Here is a 20,425-nt window from a genome sequence, read left to right on the forward strand (position 1 = left end):
GTTTGCTTAATCATCCTTATCTGGCAAGGCACAACCCCGAAGAAAAGAAGCTAGTAAAAGTGTTGACTAAAAAAAGAACAAGACATATTGATATTTTAGCTAGTGTGAAGGTATTAAATGAAAATAACACATCTATCTTGTCTACCATCTACAATGAAAGAGAAAAAATTAGGAATGAGGAATGGGAAGATAGACTACTTATGCAACAACTATTGTATTTGGCGGAAAAGGGCAACTACTCGGTAGCCTGTGATAAAAATGAGAAAAATGAGGTGATACATCTTTTCATTGCTCATCCGGAATTCGTAAGGTTGGCAAGATGCTTCCATCAAATACTTTTCATGGATTGCACCTATAAAACGAATAAGTATAATATGTCGATGTTGAACTTTGTGGGGCAAACGTCTACAAAGGCGCCATTTAGCGTCGGTTTTTGTTTATTGAGAGACGAGATGAAGGAGAGTTATTTGTGGGCGTTAGGAAAAGTAAAGTTATTGTACCAAGAAGGTTATACTCCTAAGGTATTGATCACGGATAAGGAGCAATCATTGGTGTGGGCGATCGAACGTGTTTTTGCCGGCGGACATCATCATCTTTGCATGTTTCATTTATGGAACAATATGCTTGCAAGAACATGATTTAAACAACAAGGAAAACCGTGATGGAGATGATTAAGAAACTCCCGTTGGATAAACAACAAGAAGCCAAAGAGAAATTTGTTGAAGATGACAAAGTAGCCGCGGTTAAATGGGCTAGATTCCAACAAGAGTGGGATAAATTGACATGGTCGACCACGGAAGGAATGTATTTTGTAAGGGAGCGTATTCTATTTGACAATTGGGAAAGCTACCCGGAGTTGATAGCGTATTTGAAGAATGAAATATTGGATCCCCACAAGAAAAAATTCGTTAGTGCGTGGGTAAACAGGCATAAACATTATAACAATCGAGTCGCAAATACGGTGGAGTCATCTCACTTTCGATTCAAGAGGAGGCTAAATGGGTGCGATGGTGGTTTTGTTGTGAATTTTCAATCTATGAAAGAGTACTTTAAGCGTGATCTCGATAGAGTTAATGAGGATTTTGAATTTAATCGATCTAGAAAGGATACTCTTTATGTGGATAACCCTTGGCTCCGAGAAATTAATCTTTATGTATCGCATTGGGCGATTAAGAAGATTATGAAGGAAGTGGAAGCTTTGAAGAAATTTATTCTAAGGGAATGTATTTGTCCCAACATGTCGTCATTGGGCCTTCCATGCAAGCATATTATAGCTAAGTACTCACCAAAGGTTATCCTAATCCAAGACATCGATCCTTTTTGGAGACAACTTAGCTTCGATGATCCGTTACCCAATGAAGGTTTTGGAGAAGTGTTTTGCGACACCAAGGCGCACAAAAAACTATTTGACAAGTATGCTTCATTGTATCCGGCTCAAAGATAACTCTGGTTGTATAAGTTATGAAAATTTAACCGTCCCCACACGTCAAATGATATTCTTGAACCTACCAAGGGGAAGGGAAAGGGTAGGCCTCCATCTCAATAAACAAAGAAAGAACGAAGGGTAAAAGCCAAGAGAATTGTTCAAGAAGGTCCACAATTACCGTCTTCAATCCATAGAGATCTTTCGGGTTTTGAGCACTTGAACGCCTTGTATAAGGAGGAGGGCATTAAAGGAGAAGGTAAGGCTACACATAAACGTAAAATGAATAAAATGGAAGAAGGCGGACCAAGTCGAAATAGTGAAGTGAAGGTCAAAGGCCCCAAGAAGACGGTTTTTCCATCCAAAGACGGCTCAACAACAAAAGTTGCTTGTGGAGTCCAAATTAAAGAGACGGTTGTTCCATCCCAAGAAGGATCAACAACAAATGATGGTAGTGGAGTCCAAATAAGACTTGGTAGTGCAATTGGTTTAAGAAATTAGCAAGAAATCGAGGTAATGATGTAAAAGGAAAAACATCGATGGACGAGCCGTCACAAATCACCCCACAAAGAGTTGCTAGTTGATAGGTTCATTATTTTCACTAGTTAGGTACTCAAATGCTTTGCTTTCTTGATAGTTTTTGTATCATTATGCTTTGATTTTGTTTGTTTTGAGTTTCTTAGGTGTTTGAGGCTATCTTGACCAAAATGAAGTGGAACTTGTTCAAATACGGGATTTCTTCGCACCATCTTAAAGAGAACGAAAATACGAATAGAACTACGAAAGAATGAGGTCATTACGACCTCGTATGAAGAAGTTAGAAGCAGTTGAAGCAAGTTAAAGTTTTCGCAGCAGTGAGACAGCACATAACCGTTAAAGGCAGGCGGCACAATTACTCAGGGCAACCACGAAACAGAAACTGAACTGTCAGTCTTTTAAGACTGACAGTTGAATGAAGATTGCCAAAGGCGCCTACATGAGTTACTGGGGGTTACCTTTTCCTTCTTTTTTATATCGAAGACGAAACCAGTGAGACGGCGGAGAACTTCAGCTGCCATGGTTTATGGTGATTCATGGTGATGCTGTGGTGATTCGATGATGACAGGTTCAATAATGAGAATGAAGGTGATGTATGACAACAGATATGCTCGATGGAATTGTGAACATGCTGCCCTATATGAAGAATAGCAGTTGAACTCAAGACAAGATATGGCAGTGAACAAAGTTGATGAAGAAAATGAGTAAAGCTTGAGTTTGTGCTGATTGGTGGATATGGAGGAGTTCTCAGGAACCATACATGGGTGCTGCTAAGCTCACTTGAAAGGAACTTGCAGACAAGAAGAACCAGACATGGGAGGGCACCATTAATATCAGTAATGAATATGAGATGCTCGGGATAAGAAAACATAGAGGAATGAAGTTGGATTGGTGATTAAGAGCTATGGTTTGCAAAGTTGGTTGTCGATGGAGGACTGGTGCTGATACTGTGGTTCGCTGCCGTTAAGGGAGATAAAGGAGGTTGCTGCCAGTGACAGTGATGTAGATTGCGTTGATGGAAAATACAATAATGATTGAGTTTGGTTATGCTGTAGAACTTAGCAGTTACGAAGTTGAGTCTGCTGGATCGATGGCTGGAGATGATGATAGAGCTACTGGGAGTTATTGTGAGAGATACGAAGATGCTTCTGTTAGAGCATTGCTCGGTCGAACTCGCATGTGTTGCTATCTCTAACATGTTTGTCAATATTAGTGATCAAAACTATATGTCTTGATTTATAGTATACTTATGACTAAGTCTGGGTCTAGGATAGTTAGGAATAGTTGACCTCCAGACTCCATGGCGATTATCTTGCAAAGACGAAGAACTACTCAAGGAATCTGTGGAACTTCATCCGACCAAAAGGTATGTGGAGACTTGAACTCATCTTGTCACTCAAAAGTCTATCTACTCTATCTCATACTCTTGAGACAAAAGTCGTATAAGTATGATAGTTTTCATACATACACATTTGCTATTTCGAGTCGAGTTTACTCGCCTATCTTTTTATCGAAATACGTATTGGTAAGCTTTTGCTTTAACCATCTTCATATTTACCCGTGACGAAAGTCATGATGACGTTTCAGTCTTGAAAATATCTTTGATGACGATAGTCGATTCTTTATGTCTAACGACTGTTATAACATTATAGAAGAATGTTTCAATGATTGAAATGTAGAGTTGGTAATATGTAACCACCTATGGATGTAAGCATATAGTGTGTTCGCACATTAGTGTATAAATCCATGTGCCGGAAACCAAGTGCCTGCATATGTGTGCATGTGGTATTGGTGAAGGAGACAGGTTGGGTACGCGTACTGGCGGAAATTCACGTCCGTGAAATTCTGCTGAGTTTGAAGTTTACGAACTCAAAAACCAGTCACCTTAGGTACGCGTACTGGCGGAGCTTTTTCACCCGAAAAAGTCAGCTGAGTTTGGAAACTAAAACCAACTCAAAATACGGTAGCTAAGGTACGCATACCCGTATGCGTACCCAAGCTAGTTATTTCTCAAATCGGTAGTTAATGGACTTAAAACAATAAATTATAAGGAATGCAATCTTTGGAAACCGTGGGTATATTGTTCATGAATTGATTCAAATGAATCAAACCGATTTTGTTTCTGTTGTGTCTATGTATAAAGACCTAAGCAATTGAACAACTCTTGAACTAGTTCTTATGAGTCATTTGAACTAGTTATGAGAAAGATGAATACGGTTAATATGAAAGCACTCATATGGCTAACCATTGGTCAACCTTTTGTGAATCAACCTATGTAAACGTTTAGGTACGGTTACTCAAACCTAGATGAATACATTTCATTTGTGTGTGACAAGCTAAGTTTTGATCTAACGGTTGAAAGATATTAGCTTGGATAAATCAGGTTTTTCATCTAACGGTGATTATTGAATGCTTTGTTACCAAGGTAACTTAGATTGCAAATCCTGATTTGAAAACTATATAAGGAGACGTCTAGCAATTGTGCAAAACTAATCCCCACACCTCCTGTGTGATACTAGTTGGTTTGATAGAGTCGATTCTCCTTTAATCGTAGGTTTCTTCTCAAGACCCTGTCGATTAACGACTTAAAGACTTCATTGGGATTGTGAATCCAGACGAAACTACTTCACTTGTAGTTGAGCGATCTGATCTTGCCATTTTCTATCGTACGAGTTCAATTGAATAATTGACTTGAGATTATATCTCTGATAGGGAAATATAAAAAGAAATCACAAATATCTTCGTCTCATCGTTTGTGATTCCACAATATCTAGTTTCGCTACCATACGATTTAGATTATTGTGGTGATTGATAATACTAGGCTGTTCTTCGGGAATATAAGTCTGGTTTATCAATTGGTTCTTTTTCACCTTGATTTTTATCAAAAGACAGAACAAAACTTTTAGATTTATCTGTGGGAGACAGATTTATCTATCCTTGTAGACTTTTCTGTGTGATACAGATTTGTTTACTAAAGTCTTCGACTTTGGGTCGTAGCAACTCTTGGTTGTGGGTGAGATCAGCTAAGGGAATCAAGTGCGTAGTATTCTGCTGGGATCAGAGACGTAAGGAGCGCAACTGTACCTTGAATCAGTGTGAGATTGATTAGGGTTCAACTACAGTCAATACCGAAGTTAGTTTGTAGTAGGCTAGTGTCTGTAGCGGCTTAATACAGTGTGGTGTTCAATCTGGACTAGGTCCCAGGGTTTTTCTGCATTTGCGGTTTTCTCGTTAACAAAAATTCTGGTGTATGTGTTATTTCTATTTCGCATTATATTTTGTTATATAATTGAAATATCACAGGTTGTGCGTTGTATCGATCAATAGTGAAATCCAACCTTTGGACGTTGATTGGATAATTGATCGATCCTTGGATATTGGTTTTTGGTACCATCCAAGTTTATCTCTCTTGTATTTAATCGAGACTCGCAGATTTCTTGAGTAAGATTTAAATCAAGAGATAGAGATATTAACTCCTTGATATATTTTATATGAAGATTGAGTTTGACTGTCTAGTTGATTCTCTTAAAAGTATATTAGAGTTAGTCCATACAGATTGCTAATCGAAATATTGGGTGAGGTTGTTAGACCCCCGCATTTTCAATTGGTATCATAGCAGGCAAACACGTTCAAGACCTCAAAAGTCTGTGTTTGTAGCCATCTGACTCTATGGACAGAGGTGTTATCTCTATTAATGTACCACCAGTCTTCGATGGCTCTTATTACTTATGGTGGAAAATTGCTATGCGAGCGTTTCTTCAAGCGCGTGATTTTCAATCATGGGTATATGTTGTTAATGGCTATGATGCTCCCGTTGTTGCAGTAGGTAACATTAATGTTCCAAAAAATATTGGCGAATACGATGTTGCTGAGATAGTTGCTGCAAAGCAAAACTCCGAAGGTTTGAATACCATCATACATGCCATTACCCCAAATCTTCATCACCATGTGTCAAATTGCACTAGGTCTAAAGATGCGTGGGATATCTTAGAAACCGTATTCGAAGGAAATACCAGTGAAAAGGAAGCTAGGCTTCAAAAACTTAATTCTGATTGGGAAAACCTTCGTATGGCAGATGAAGATTCATTTGATGAGTTTAATCACAAAGTGTCTGAAATTGTTAATGCATCTTTGTATTGGGTAAGACTATTCCTGAAAAGGACATTGTGATGAAAATTCTCAGATCGCTGCCATCTAGATACGATTCTAAGAAGCATGCCATCATTGAGGGAAATAACCTTGATACTCTCTCCAGAAATACTCTGGTCGGAAAGTTAAATATTTTTGATCTTGAATTACAACAGCGAGAGAAACATCAATTGGTAGTAAACTCTGTTACCACAACTGATAAGAAATTTCGCCGCTCAAAAATGATTGAAGAAAATGAGAATAACTTTAATTCATCTCTTTCATTGTTCATACAACAGTTGAAAAAGACACTCAGACAAAGTAAAAGAAAGTCCCATAAGAAAAATAACTCAATCAATAAGGAGAATAATAAAGATCAAAAGAATCATAAAAATAAGTCTTGTTTAAAGTGCTACAAAAGTGTTCATACTTCAAAAAATTCTGATGAGAAGGTCAATGAGTTAACAAAGGCTTGGATGACTACTCTTGACTACTGTCCAGAGGAAGAAGTCTGTATAAGTTCCATTAACCTCTTTGCTGACAATCACACATGTCCTCCAAACAGTCCAGTTCTCTCCAAATCACTCAATCCTGTCACTTCAAAGGAAGAAAGTCTAATGAAAAGGATTGAATTTTTGGAAGATCATCTGGTTATTCTAAGAAAAGAAATTGCAACTTGCAATAGTGATTCACACAAGAAATACCATCACTCGATTATTTCTTCTCAGCAAATTACTCCTGACTCTATATCCAACGAAAGGAACGATATAGAAAATCACAAGACTGTTTCAAAAAAATTTAATACCTTGTATGAAAAACAGGATCATCCAGATAATCTGAGCACAAGAAATCAAAAAATTGTTTCCTCTATCCAAAAACGCTTGTCAAAGAGGAAAAAGAAATCTTTCATTGGTACTATTAATAGTACAGAAGAGATTTCCAAGGCTACTCATAGCCCACTAAAATCAACAAACAGAACACTCCAAACAGTTTTAAGAAGAATGGATAAAACTCTCAATTCTGGTCTCTCAAAGGCATAACAAAATCGAAGTACATCTTTGAGATGGAGACCTTCCGATCCTGGTCTGGATAGGAAGGAACTTATTTTGTAATAAGAATAAGAGATGGTTCTTGTACCCTCCTCTTTAAACAAGGACCATATCCAACTGAGAGGGTTGTATATCTATTCTTAATTTTTTAGGTTTGATTAATAGTCTCTTCCGATGAGTGTTCATAAACGATTTCTCCTTTAAAAACTGTTATCTCTTACCTACCCTTGGTCTAGGGTTTCAATCAAAAGACTTTCTTGGAATATCTTTTTAAGAAGTCTCTTTCAAAGACTGAGCATTTCATTTCTCTCTTCTATCATGTCTTCATCCAGTCTTTCAAGCAAAGAAAGTGATGTGTGGACTGTTCTATTTCCATCCAAGAAGATTTGTTTCGACTCATCTGATAATGAGTTGTGCTCCGACAAACGTGATGGTTCTTTTGATGGAAATCCGTCTGTATCCCAGTTTGAGAAGCTCTTTTTAACCATGAATCTCGTTTTGGAACAAGTGAGTGCTCTGAAAAACGAACTGATTCTATCTTCCAAAAGATTGGAAGAAAATATCGAAAACCTTGAATCAAGGATTGATCTGATTGAAGATGAGCTTGGAGATTATAGGGAATACGAGAAGAATTCTGAAAGTAAGTGAAATGCTATTTTTGTCTACTAAATCTTCTATTCTAGTGTTTTTAGGAAGAATAACTAGAGTTTGGAATAGCCATTATTGTGAGTACACATAGCTATGTCCATCGTTTTTTCATCTTTATTTTTAGGTTTATTTATTTAAAATTCTAAAAAAATGTTTGGAAGATGATTTTTGCAGTATTAATCTCTATGGTTTTATATATTGCAATATGTTATGGGATATGTGTGTTTGCGTCCGTGAACTATTATTGTCCCATATGATGTCAAAAGTTATATCTTTTGTATGTCGATGTGACTATTGATACAAGATCGATGAAATTTTGACAAACAAAAGTTAAGCCTATTATGTCAATTATTGATGGAAGATAGGTTAAAATCTTTTGTTTACAAGGATTATGTCTATTGTATGTCATTGTGCAAATAGTGATGGAAAATAGAATGAATCCTTGTATATGCCGCAGTATTGATCATTCCCTGATCCATATTTTATGTACATACTACAATGCTCCATAAGTTTTTCTTGTATTGAGCATAAGAAGATTGAGTTAATCATTCTTTTATGGTGAACTTAGTCATGGCTCCGTAAGCTCTCTTATGTCGAGCATTTCCAACTAGATTAATCATAGATTCGTTTGTGGTTGTGTATTCCGATTAAATTAATCACGGGTTCTCTTGTGGTTAGTTTAATTGAGAATTTTGGATATAGAAAATCATTTTTATGGTTTTTGGTGTCTAACAAAATCCTTCTTTTCTTGAAAAAGAAAGGTCGATCTTGTTGTTCTCTTGAGAGTTCTTTTGAACTTGCGCTTAATTTCCATATCTTTGTGGGGAGTGCGGTTGTGGAATTATTTAGGGTTATCTTGTATCTTTATAAACTCCTTAATGAATGCATTTAGCCTCGGCTTTATGATTGCATCTAAACAAGTTGATATGTACTTTTATTTGGTCTTGAAGCGTCTTCGTGGAAATTTCATTAGGATCCCGTTTTCGTACCTTTGCCAATTTTATTGACAAAAAGGGGGAGAATTAATGTGTAGTTAACACTACAAATACATATGATTTACGTGCTTTATGGGTCATTATGTAAGGGGGAGTGGTTTTCATGTTGAGACGAAAGTATTGACTAAGGGGGAGTGATACATATCACCATAGTATTGTTGTCGAAGTTGTGATATGAGAACTTTGATGCTGTGTAATAATACTATGACACTGTATAACAATGATCGAGAGCTACATATCACCATATGATTGTTGTCGAAGTTGTGATATGAGAACTTTGATGCTGTGTAATAATACTATGACATTGTATAACAATGATCGAGAGCTTTTGTTTTCTCATTGTTATGGCTACGGAACTTCAACAACTATGATGCTGAAATTGAACATCTATGGAATCATGGGAGTACTTGGAAAAGACGAAGTTTTCAAGTAACGTTGAAGCACCAAGGAGATCAAGCATGTGGACGAGAAGCTATAAATTTTTATTTATTTTGTAATCCATATGTATTGATAGTTTTGTCATTAAAATTGACAAAGGGGGAGATTGTTAGAGCATTGCTCGGTCGAACTCGCATGCGTTGCTATCTCAAGCATGTTTGTCAATATTAGTGATCAAAACTATATGTCTTTATTTCTAGTATACTTATGACTAAGTCTCGGTCTAGGATAGTTAGGAATAGTTGAGCTCCAGACTCCATGGCGATTATCTTGCAAAGACGAAGAACTACTCAAGGAACCAATGGAACTTCATCCAACCAAAAGGTATGTGGAGACTTGAACTCATCTTGTCACACAAAAGTCTATCTACTCTATCTCCTACTCTTGAGACAAAAGTCGTATAAGTATGATATTTTCATACATACACATTTGCTATTTCGAGCCGAGTTTACTCGCCTATCTTTTTCTCGAAATACGTGTTGGTAAGCTTTTTCTTTAACCATCTTCATCTTTACCCGTGACGAAAGTCATGATGACGTTTCAATCTTGAAAATAGCTTTGATGACGATAGTCGATTCTTTGTGTCTAACGACTGTTATAACATTATAGAAGAATGTTTCAACGATTGAAATGTAGAGTTGAGAATATGTAACCACCTATGGATGTAAGCATATAGTGTGTTCGCACATTAGTGTATAAATCCATGTACCGGAAACCAAGTGTGTGCATATGTGTGCATGCGGTATTGGTGAACAAGACAGGTTGGGTACGCGTACTGGCGGAAATTCACGTCCGTGAAATTCTGCTGAGTTTGAAGTTTACGAACTCAAAAACCAGTCACCTTAGGTACGCGTACCCGTACGCGTACTGGCGGAACTTTGTCACCCGAAAAAGTCTATTGAGTTTGGAAACTAAAACCAACTCAAAATCCGGTAGCTAAGGTACGCGTACCCAAGCTAGTTATTTCTCAAATCGGTATCTCATGGACTTAAAATAATAAATTATAAGGAATGCAATCTTTGCAAACCGTGGGTATATTGTTCATGAATTGATTCCAATGAATCAAACCGATTTTGTTTCTGTTGTGTCTATGTGTAAAGACCTAAGCAATTGAACAACTCTTGAACTAGTTCTTATGAGTCATTTGAACTAGTTATGAGAAAGATGAATACGGTTAATATGAAAGCACTCATATGGCTAACCATTGGTCAACCTTTTGTGAATCAACCTATGTACAGGTTTAGGTACGGTTTCTCAAACCTAGATGAACACATTTCATTTGTGTGTGACAAGCTAAGTTTCGATCTAACGGTTGAAAGATATTAGCTTGGATAAATCAGGTTTTTCATCTAACGGTGATTATTGAATTCTTTGTTACCAAGGTAACTTAGATTGCAAACCCTGATTTGAAAACTATATAAGGAGACGTCTAGCAACTGTGCAAAACTAATCCCCACACCTCCTGTGTGATACTAGTTGGTTTGCTAGAGTCGATTCTCCTTTAATCGTAGGTTTCTTCTCAAGACCCTGTCGATTAACGAATTAAAGACTTCGTTGGGATTTGAAGCCAGGCGAAACTACTTCTCTTGTAGTTGAGCGATCTGATCTTGCCATTTTCTATCGTACGAGTTCAATTGAATAATTGACTTGAGATTATATCTTCGATAGGGAAAGATAAAAAGAAATCACAAACATCTTCATCTCATCGTTTGTGATTCCACAATATCTGATTTCGCTACCATACGATTTAGATTATTGTGAGGTGATTGATAATACTAGGTTGTTCTTCGGGAATATAAGTCCGGTTTATCAATTGGTTCTTGTTCACCTTGATTTTTATCAAAAGACAGAACAAAACTTTTAGGTTTATCTGTGGGAGACAGATTAATCTATCCTTGTAGACTTTTCTGTGTGATACAGATTTGTTTACTAAAGTCTTCGACTTTGGGTCGTAGCAACTCTTGGTTGTGGGTGAGATCAGTTAAGGGAATCAAGTTCGTAGTATCCTGCTGGGATCAGAGACGTAAGGAGCGCAACTGTACCTTGAATCAGTGTGAGATTGATTAGGGTTCAACTACAGTCCAGACCGAAGTTAGTTTGTAGTAGGCTAGTGTCCGTAGCGGCTTTATACAGTGTGGTGTTTAATCTGGACTAGGTCCCGGGGTTTTTCTACATTTGCGGTTTCCTTGTTAACAAAATTTCTGGTGTCTGTGTTATTTCTATTCCGCATTATATTTTGTTATATAATTGAAATATCACAGGTTGTGCGTGATAGACACATTTTTGTGTCTAAGTTGTCCCTAATTTTCTCTATGTTGGTACTCGATTTTGTACTTATTATGGTGTTTTGTGTGTTTGTAGGTATTTTTGGGAAATAAACATTTTTTGGAAAATTCGGCTCGAAAAACTGCTAAAGGCACCCCGGAGGACATTTGCTATACGGACCCCATATTTGGCTAAGGGGCACCCAAGGTTATGCGTAGCCCAAATTCATCCTTAGCACCCATATTCTTCTTTTGAATTTCATTTTGGCGGGAAAATGAAGAACATAACTGTGTGATTTTCGATCGAAGTTTGAAGGAGTTCTAGGTAGACTAAAGGGCTGAAATTTGTTGGGTAGTTGCGATATGTCCCAAAAAAACTATCATGAGTGATTTGATCGATTAAAATTGGTTGGATTCTCGCGTAGAAGTAAACAATGCAACACTTTCTCGGGAAGAATACTTCACGGGTTTTGAAGAGTTTGAACATTTTCTGATGACTCGATCAACATTCTGGAACGTGTATTGACCTGTTCAGAGTGTGCTGGCAGAGAATCAACGCGTGAGGAGGTAAAATAGGGAAGAAAATATTCCCGAGAAGATTTTTTTTCACTGGCGAGTTATGAAGAGATTTCCGGAGTTAATGCAGAGATTGGATGACCATGTTGAGTATAAAATAGGTTTTCGGGCACCAGAGAGGGGGTATGGAGAGTTTAGGGAGCAGTACAGAGTGAAATTCAGAACTGCAGAGAATATCTTTTTGCTGCTGCGTAAGGAGGAAGAACACGAAGAACAACTGCTGCTAAAAACAGTCGCTGAAGCTACAGTGACAGCGACAAAGAGGTGACAGTCGTATAGATGCAGTGACAGTGACACATTGCTTTTATCGTTCTCCGTAACAGTTTTTTTTGTAACAAAAATAAGTGTTACAACCTGGTTTAATAATTTTTCCTCCCTTTTCATCTTTGTAAACACCCATTGAGTAATAAAAATGAATTTTGAGCGTGTTTCCAACATGTGGAGCTAGATCCCATCACCGGGATAATGAAGGAAGCCAAATTTCACTAATGCGGTAATTATAGTAATTCTTTTTATGACTAATTGCACAGTTATTTAATTTAATTATGATTATCATTGAATGGTTGTCATTTCAATCGATGGGTTATGCTTGCTTAAATGTTTTGATATCCCATGCTTTAGATTTACATCCATTACTTTCGAAATCTACTTTAGGCAATGAATTAGAGTCAATGAAACTTTATATTATGCGCTATTATTGTTTAGAATTGGTATTTAAACTGCATGAAATTGAAGTCTGGTGGAATTCTGAGTCCCGGTCATATCTTCATCTTGTGACAATATTTTGTATATATATTTTTATTTTCTTTTAGTCTATTAATTCTTAAAAACAATCTCATCAAGTCCGAGTGAACGACAACCTTTTACCACTATCTAAAATCTCATCAATTTTTGGCGCCGCCGAAGCGGATTTGTTTATAGATTTGTTTTTAGGTTTATTTTATTTGTTCTTTTTTACGCGTTTTGGTATTTTTGTTTGCTTCCAGATTTGGAGCTAAGCTAAAGAAAAAAGAGAAAGTGCTGAAAAGAAAGGAAAAGCCCAAATAGGAAAGAAAAGAGAAATCCAAAAGGAGTGAAGAAGAAGATTTTGTATATTATTTTATTTATTTTTTTAGAAACTGTAATTAAGGTTTTTATTTCTGTAATATTTTATTTTTGGACATTTTTTTTTCTTTTCTTTCGGACATTGAACATCGGACTTTATTTTTAAAACCCTAAGGAAGGGTTGGTTTGAATATAAACTGCACATGGAAGGACGTCAATTACGATACTGTCTCGGTCCCTCGGGTTCGTACACTGACATTGGAGTCGGTGGCCCGAGTCGACCTCAACGGTTCATCCCCCGTCTGGAACGGGAGGTAAGAATTCTAAACACCCGTGAATCCCCTGACAGCGGATTTACCGGATAATTTTGTATGCATATATGTTGAGGACCTGAAATCGGATTTAATTTTCTAGTAAAGGGAAAGTCCTGGCCAAATCAAGATAAGGACTCGGATTTCATCACCGTTTCCTTCTTGCCCGCCTTAGGAACACGTAACCTACGCGAACCTAAGCCTTAAAATTTGGACTAGAACGAGACCGATGGGCTAACGAGCTTAATTGGAAAGTCGTTCGAAAAATATTGGTTACTCTTTTGAGCATACTTTGAAGTTCATGATGGTTTCTGTGAGTTGAATACGCCTCCTTGTAATGCCGGTGAGGCCTTGGGTATCAAATCTCCACGCAGCTTCCCTCGTCTCTATTCAACTTACTTTAACTCGGATTGATTCCAGAGGGGTTTGCTCAGATTGTAACGAATTCCTTTTCGAAAGAATAGAAGCTGGTCTAGAAACAATCTAAGTGGAGCCATCATGCTTTTTGTTTGCTAGATAAAATAGGCTTGTTGTGGTCAAGTCAGCCTTCTTTGTGCTTGTTTAAAATTCCCTTGCAGTTAGGATGTTGAACTGGTATTATAGTAGCCAATATAATGAGTATCCGACTGAGCATCTTGAACATTATCCTTTTTATGACCATAGTGTGAATAGTGATTGGGAACGCGAAACTTTTGAAGGTTATGGTCTATACCGTTGTGAGACCAATTACTATCCACATACCCACAGGTCATACGAGCAAAATAGTCCTTTTATTTCTCTAGAAGAGTCTCTCAAGAGTTTCAATGAGTCAACACAGAAATTTCAATTATTTATGAAAGAGAGTTATAATATTCCGCTCCCAGAAGAGTCCGTAGAGCAGTCAACTAAGATGTCTCTAGAAGAGTCCCTCAAGCAATTTACTGAGAGTACAAATAGGATTGTAGAAAAATTTGCTCAAGATAGTCTTAAATACCAATATAGTGTTCCCAATACCACCCTTGAAAATAAGGATAGTTTTTATTCACATAATCAAGATGACGAGGTTAGAATTGGTAATACTACTTATTTAGATGGGGTTCTATCATTTTCATGTTATTATAATGATGATTATGATGAGGATAGTATTGATGAAGAACATAAAATATGTAGGCATAGTGATCAGGAATTTGTTACTCCGATTGAGCTTTATAATGATAGTGTTGTTTCTAGTACAAATCCAAATAATTTTAATAATTATTCACCTATTCAAAAGGATGAGGATTTGACTAGAGATACCACCGTTTTAGACGATGTAGTTCATGATCCCTTAGCCTGCAGTGTGTTGGATAATCCATCATTTGATGTGCCTATCAGTGAATCAGAGGAAGTAATTATGATTAACACCTTAGTTAATGATCCTTTAGTAGAAACTTTCGCTGATAATCCTTTATATGATTGTGATGATGGTTTAGAGGAAAGAGTTTACCCTGAGAATATTGTTTTAGAGTCTAGCGATTTAGAAACACTAGTCTTAGAAGACCATAAACTCGTAGAGATGAGTGAGGATGAACCTGACTTAGAAGAATGAATTGACCATTTCCAGGAATCTGATGACCTAGAAATTAGGGAAGTTGTGACTAGTCTTTCTAGAGACACTGAAAACTCTAAGTTTGGGGGTGATTATCATTCTCCATGTACTTCAACTCTTAGAAAGGTCCCTCACTTGGGACTTGATATATGTGCCTCAACCATTGTGCCATATTACCGTCATACTAGCTCTCCCGAACCTAATAATGTCCAGGAAGAAGTTCAGTTGTTAGAAACCCATCCTCTGGTTGATGTGGTTTACCCAGGCTATGATACCTAGATTGATTTTGTTTTCCCATCAAAAACTTTTATTCCAATTGTGGGAACGTTTGAATTTGAAATGTGTCAGTTATTGAATTTTGAGACTAAACCTAATTACTTTAGGAGATTAGGGTCGATACATTTGTTTAAGGAACACCACCACTCTCATTGTGGTCAGCTGCGTAAGTAAAATTTGATTGACTTAGAGGATCCCCAGTTATTCAGGTTAATTTTATGTGCTTCTAAATTCTTAGTTGAGTATTTCCAGACTCTAGAACTTGAACATTCGGATCTAACTTATGAGGAATTGCAACCCATGAAGATATTGTATCTAGACCCTGTTATAAAACCTGAACCTGAACCACAACTAGATGTAGTTGTCTTAAACAGGAAACTAGACAAGGGTGTGCTTTATTTGCTAATTTTCTTGGGATGTTGCAGATTCCTTTTACTTGTGATAGCTCTATTTGGTTTTGGTGATCCACAGTTATTCCGGCTATTACTTTATGATTCTATGAGGTGACTAATTCCTTCTGATGTCTGGCTGAAGACTTTAAACTTAGCACTTCTTGGGAGGTAACCCATGCTCATGCAACACGGTAATATCTTTTCTTAACTCTTTTGCTTCAAGTGGTAACAGTTTCTCCTTGTTCATGCTTTTAATTTTATCTTTAGAACATTGAGGACAATGTTAGATTTAAGTTTGGGGGTATGGGAGAAACTTTTTAGTTGCAGTATAAATAAACTCCAGAGCCTAGAAATTTATGCCTATTAAGGATAACACTAACCTATCTAAGTGGATGGAAACATCTTGGTTGTAGGAGTTGAGGAACCAATTTGATTAGATGGAAACATCTAAAGAGTCTATTCATAAAAGCACAGAGCTCAGGTGTTAGAATTTAAAAAAACATGGTAGTTTCGCCATATCTCGTTGAATCCTAATCCTTCTGTTTTTATTTTTTTAAGTGATTTGGTGGGGCATATGATTCAAGTTGTTACCTTTGCTAGGGTGAAATAGGGTGACTGAGATACCAAAAAAAAAAAAATAAAAAAAAATTGAGAATTAAGACCAGACCATCAGACCAACCGGAATAAATTCAACAAAGTCGACCAATGGTGCCCTTGTATATGCCAGTTGTGTTGACCTAGAATTAGGTCTATCGACCACTGGTCCCCTTGTATATGCCAGTTGTGTTGATATTAGTCAGACCGGTATCTCAGTCCATTAGGATAGGTCCATCTTGGCAAAGGCCTTCAGACAGATATGGGAAACACCGTTCACTTTAAACCATCTATCTTTTCTCTTTATCCATCTTCTTAATCTTTCCATGTGATTGGTTGACTCCGGTTATGATGTACAAAAACTATCTGAGTAGAGCTCTGTCACTTTATATGAATTTTAGTATGCTTGAGTGCAAACTCGTGTACAACAATTGGAATTTCGCATCAGGGTACTTCCTCCTATAGTCAATGATTGTATGCCAACCAAGGAGATTCTTTAGTGCCTTCCAAGGTTCTGCGTAGATAGCTAGGGTCTGGAGTAAAGGTTTTGTGGGTACACCTCTGGTAAACCCTCCCGAGACTATATCTCGGTCACTAGGGACACCTAGTGAGTTAAGTTTTTATTTTCTAGATTAGTTTTGCTCGAGGACTAGCAAATAATAAGTTTGAGGGTATTTGATAGACACATTTTTGTGTCTAAGTTGTCCTCAATTTTCTCTATGTTGGTACTCGATTTTGTACTTATTATGGTGTTTTGTGTGTTTGTAGGTATTTTTGGGAAATAAACATTTTTGGAAAATTCGGCTCGAAAAACTGCTAAAGGCACCCCGGAGGACATTTGCTATACGGACCCCAGATTTGGCTAAGGGGCACCCAAGGTTATGCGCCCAAATTCATCCTTAGCACCCATCTTCTTCTTTTGAATTTCATTTTGGCGGGAAAATGAAGAACATAACCGTGTGATTTTCGATCGAAGTTTGAAGGAGTTCTAGGTAGACTAAAGGGCTGAAATTTGTTGGGTAGTTGTGATATGTCCCAAAAAAACTATCATGAGTGATTTGATCGATTAAAATTGGTTGGATTCTCGCGTAGAAGTAAGCAGAACAACACTTTCTCGGGAAAAATATTTCACGGGTTTTGAAGAGTTTGAACATGTTCTGATGACTCGATCAACATTCTGGAACGTGTATTGACATGTTCAGAATGTGCTGGCAGAGAATCAACACGTGAGGAGGTAGAATAGGGAAGAAAATATTCCCAAGAATATTTTTTTTTCACTGGCAAGTTATGAAGAGATTTCCGGAGTTAATGCAGAGATTGGATGACCCTGTTGAGTATAAAATAGGTTTTCGGGCACCAGAGAGGGGGATGGAGAGTTTGGGGTGAAGTTAGAGAAGATTGGTGAGCTGCAAAGTCGAAGAAAAAAAGCTGCAGGAGAAGTTTCTGCTGCTGCAAAAACTCAAGAACACGAAGAACAACGACCCTCAAGCGTCAATCGCAGGAAGTGTCGTATATTACTGTAGCATAAGCTGTTGAAATCCAGCAGTCTTATTCTTCTGTTTCCATTGTAACATTCATTCTGCAACGCTTATTTACATTGCAGTTGAGCTGTTTTTACCATTTTCTCATATTTCTTCAATAGAAATACCTTTTGAGCCATGGATAAATATTTTGAGTGTGTTTTCGATATGATGAGCTAAACCCCAACACTGGGACGATGGAGGAAGACGAATTTCATACATGGGTAAAATGATTTAATTTTTTTTAAGACTTTTGCATTAATTTTAATTGAAATATGATTTGAATTAATTGGTTGTCATTTAATTTGATGAGGTATGCTTAGCTTAAATGTTTTGATACATCATGCTTAGGATTTACAACTAATCTTTTGAAAATCTACCTTGGCAAAATAATAGTCCATGTTAATTTTATTTATTGAGCTTCCATCGTTGAGAATAAATAAATTGAACCCTATGCTATGAATTCGACGAAATCCTAGTCCCAGTAACTCTCTTCATACTGTGACAATTTGTACATATATTTTTCTTTTATTTTAGTTTATTAAATCCTAAAATCATTTTCAACAAGTCCGAGTGAACGACAACCTATTTACCACTATCTAAAATCTCATCAATTTTTGGTGAGCTGCAGAGTCGAAGAAAAAAAGCTGCAGGAGAAGTTTCTGCTGCTGCAGAAACTCAAGAACACGAAGAACAGTGTGTTGTATCGATCAATAGTGAAATCCAACCTTTAGTTGTTGATTGGATAATTGATTGATCCTTGGATATTGGTCTTTGGTACCATCCAAGTTTATCTCTCTTGTATTTAATCGAGACTCGCATATTTCTTGAGTAAGATTTAAATCAAGAGATAGAGATATTAACTCCTTGATATACTTTTTATTAAGATTGAGTTTGACTGTCTAGTTGATTCTCTTAAAAGTGTATTAGAGTTAGTCCATATAGATTGCTAATCGAAATATTGGGTGAGGTTGTTAGACCCCCGCATTTTCAGCTTCCATTGATGATGTGGTTGTATTGAGTGCTTGGAGAAAAAAAGAGTCTAGCTCGTGGTTTGATGGCAGTGTGATGTCTCGAGTAAGTTTGATGGCAGCGACCAGAATGATACCTGGGAGTCTCGTGATAATTGAAAGTCTGTAGAATACAGAGAGGGTGACAGTCGAGTCTGCATGGAGTGTCATGGAGTTTTAAACACAGTAGAGATGATGGAAGACGTAGTGAAGCTGTGAATTTGGGACAATGGAGAGGGTTCAACATGGAAGAGAGGCCGGGTCTGATCGATGAGAAGTAAACTCAGGTTACGGTTTTTCCACCGTATACAATTACAGGGAGGTTTACGGCATGGTCTTTACACCGTAGCGAAAGTCAGACAATAATACGGTAGGGAATTCAGCCGTAGTTAAACACAGGACAAAAGAAAAAAATTCTGCAGAAATAGCCTAAGGCTAAATGGGCTGGACTTCGTCTATGCATGGTCCATTATCTGAGTAAAGAATTTCTTCCATGCGTCCAGCTTTGGACTTGAGTAGTATTTGGCAAGGTTTGGGCTAGTTTCGAATACCTATTTTATGAGAGATTTTAATAAGATCTTTTATCTTTGAATAGACTTTGGAAGAGAGGAAAAGGGGAGCTAGGTCTTGGAGTTGCTATTAATATCACGATTTCTAGGGTTTGCTATTTGATTTATTCTATATTATTTTTCATGGAATTTAAGAAATTCATGAGTAGCTAACACTCCATATTGGTTAAGGATGTAGTAGGATATCATAAACATGCTACCAAATTAATATATTGGTTTTGTTATCTCAATCAAATTATTATTGTCTTGTTCTACTATTTATTATCGCGTATGATTGTTTGTTCATGAGCGCTACTAAATGACCATGAATGCATATCTATTGCTAGACTAGAGTTTTGAGATACGTAATAGTTGATAAACCTTGTCATAAGTAGCATATTGTGATTACCAATTGTATTCAAGGCCTTTGTGTGATTGAAAGTAAAAGCTTGACCTATGTTAAATAGTTTACTCGTAGTATTTCTATTACATGGATTAGCCTAATTCATAGAACTTAAAGCTCTTGGAGGATTAAACCTAATAGCACGTTGCATTAGGTTGTTCGCTGAGTAGTATATTCATCGTTATGGTATGTGATGACATAAGGAATTTACCGGAGTATGCTCTCGATGGGGTACTTTAGGACTCTTCATAATGAATGATTGAGTGACAATACCAGTTATTAGTCGAAGTGCATGTCTTATGATTGATGATAAACCCTTAACCAGTATTCTCAACTTATTGATTTTGTTTATTCATTCTTTGATATTATTATTAGTTTTATTACTTTAGACTCAAAATCTAAAATCCCCCCAAGTTACTTAAGTTTTCAAATACGAATAACAATCCATATCTCCTTGTGGAACGAATATGTTCTTATAACTATACTATTATTTATAATTGTGAAGTGAAAGAACTTAAATTATTTTTGCTTGGCTGATAATCGACCAAATTTTGGCGCTGTTGAAGGGAAGGCATAGCGGATTGTTATTTTGTTTTTGATTTCTTATTTTTAGTTTTTAATTTCGTTTCTTTTTTTAGGATCTTGTTTCGGGTACTCGATCTCTGGCATCCAAACGTTGGGATTACCAAAGGAGCGGAATTT

Source organism: Papaver somniferum, chromosome 1, assembly GCF_003573695.1.
Source record: "Papaver somniferum cultivar HN1 chromosome 1, ASM357369v1, whole genome shotgun sequence".
NCBI classification, from domain to species: Eukaryota; Viridiplantae; Streptophyta; class Magnoliopsida; order Ranunculales; family Papaveraceae; genus Papaver; species Papaver somniferum.